The sequence below is a fragment of the Octopus sinensis genome, unplaced genomic scaffold (genome assembly GCF_006345805.1).
Source record: "Octopus sinensis unplaced genomic scaffold, ASM634580v1 Contig13366, whole genome shotgun sequence".
NCBI lineage: Eukaryota > Metazoa > Mollusca > Cephalopoda > Octopoda > Octopodidae > Octopus > Octopus sinensis.
In genome coordinates, this window is record NW_021832892.1 from 20,736 (window position 1) to 23,577 (window position 2,842).

Genomic DNA, 2,842 nt, shown 5'->3' on the forward strand with positions numbered 1-2,842 from the left:
TGGTGATGGTGGTGGAGGGGAAGGCGGCGGAATCAAAGGTATTGATGGTAAAGGCGTCAGAAGTATGAATGATGTGTGCATGGCAGTTGTAGCGGTGATGGTCGTGGTACTAGTGATGGTAATGGTTGAAAACAATCAACAGAAAGAGAGGGAGAGAGAGAGAGAGAGAGAGAGAGAGAAAGAGAGAGTGAATAAGAGAGAGAGAGGTTAGACAGAAAAAAATTACTGACACCTGAATGTCCCTTTTGCAAACATCTTTCACCCGTGCATCCTCCAGAAAATCCTTGGTATCAAACGACAAAATCATGTCCCCAACAAAGATGTCCTCAAGCAAGCAGGAATACCAAGCATGTTTGCACTCCTCACACAAAAACATATAAGATGGCTTGGAGATGTTAGCAGTATGGAAGATGGCAGAATCCTCAAGGACATACTCTACGGAGAGCTTGCTAGGGGCACTAGGTCTGTGGGAAGACCGTTCTTACGATACAATGCTACGACTAGGCATACGTAATACTATATACAATTATGAATTAAAAGCAACGTTAGTGTTGTGAATATATATGTATGCCCTGGGCATGGATTTAAACTGCATTTCGTAGTTGGAATCTATTTTAGGAGTTCCTGGGTTTTGAGGAGTTCGAATTGCTCTTGGGTCTACTCCCAATTATCGGTTAGTTAGGATATGTGACCACAACCCATCTGAATGCGAAGGCGCAGAAATACCCTGTCGGTATCAGAACATGCAGTAAAACTAATGGGAGTAAAGGACTGCAAGATGCTGTTACAGTATCTTTCTCAGAGAGGACACTGATGTAAAACCTGAAAATTTACGTGGTAACTGGTCATCTCACTTTAACTCAGAGGTACTCGTGTTGTAAACTCAGAGGTATCGTGTTGTATAAACGGTTATTACTAAAATCCCATGAGGCACAGATGTCTCTTAATGATGGCCTTAATCGTCATCTCATCTGGTGAAAGTCCTATGGTAAAAGAAGAGTGGTGATGTGTGTAGATCTAACGAATTAAAAGTACGGAGAAGGTTACGACTTTCCTCTATCATCTTTGATCAAAACATGCACATCTGCAACGAGACTGAATGGGATATCTGAGAAGTCATGGACGAAAAGAGAGGCTATTGACTACGAGAAAGCACAAGAAGACTGCAGTCATCCGTGAAGACGGAGCAATCACCATATATACATACATATGTGTGCGTGCGCGCGCGCGTGTGTATGTGTGTGTGTGTGTGTGTGTGTGTGTGTGTGGTGTATATGTGTGTGTGTGCATGTTCGTATGAGCGTAAGTTCGATTCCCGGCGGCGAGTTTTGTTCTTGAGCAAGATATTCTATTTCTCTTTGCTCCAGTCCACTCAGCTGGCAAAAATGAGATGTACCTGTAATTCAATGGGTCAGCTTTGTCACACTCTGTATCACGCTGAATTTCCTCGGAGGGGAGCTGTCTCGGTGCAATCCTATGGTCATACATGACTGAAGGGGGTGTTTACTTTTCCCCCTTATATATATATATATATATATATATATATATATATATATATATATGCACAGGAATGGCTGTATGGAAGTAGTTTGCTAACCAATCACATGGTTTCGGGTTCAGTGTCACTGTGTGAGACACCTTGGGCAAGTGTCTTCTACTATAGCCTCGGGCTGACCAAAGACTTGTGAGTGGATTTGGTAGACAGAAACTGAAAGAAGCCCGTCGTATATATATATATATATATATATATATTCATATTTATAGTTATATATATGTATATGTCTGTGTCTGTGTTTGTCCTCCACCATCGCTTGACAATCGACGTTGGTGTGTTTACGTCCCCATAAATTAGCGGTTCGGCAAAAAAGATCGATAGAATAAGTACTAAGTTTACAAATAATAAGTCCTGGGGTCGGTTTGTTCGACTAGAGGCGGTGCTCCATCATGGGCGCAGTCAAATGACTGAAACAAGTAAAAGAATATACGAGGGTGAGTGAAAAAGTAATGCCATTTTGTTTAGGACAGGTATAATTACCAACACAGGAACATGTATCATACATCAAAATGAAGCTGGTCCTCTGTGGATCACAACCCTACTTCTCAACATAATCACAGTTTCTCTCAATAGCAAAGTTTCACCTTCGAATTTTACATATTCTAAATTTCTAAATTTCGGTGTGTGGTGAAGCAAATTTTTGCTGAACCGTAATCATAATCATAAAAGTTTTGTTTAAGTTTACCGATAATGGTTCTTGTAACATACTGAACTACTTGGTAAAATTATTAATTTTAAATTAATTAATTAATTTTACCCTTTATTCTATATATATACATGCATGTGTGTGTGTAGACTTCCTTCGTCCCAGCTCACTCGACAAACTGTTTCCTTTCTGTATTTCTTTCACGAGTATAACACCAATACGTCCTCTGAACTCGCTATTTCCTTTCATCCCAACTCACTGCACATTCAGTTTCTTCTTTCTGCTGATTCTGCGCACTACAACATCAGCTCTTTTACGAAATATCTACTTGAAAGTGGCGAGCTGGCAGAATCGTTAGCACGTCGGGCAAAATGCTTAGCGGCATGCCGTCTGTTTTTATGCTCTGAGTTCAAATTCCGCCAAGGTCGGCTTTGCTTTTCATCCTTTCGGGGTCGATAAAATAAATACCAGTTGCGCACTGGGGTCGATGTAACCAACTAGACCCCTTCCCCGAACTTGCTGGCCTTGTGCCAAAATTTGAAACTTATGAAATATATACCTCCATAGAGGTTTATACACTCCAGGAGTGTAGCGGTAGTACTTTTGGTGTCTGTCAGTTGCACCTCGATAGGGATTCAATT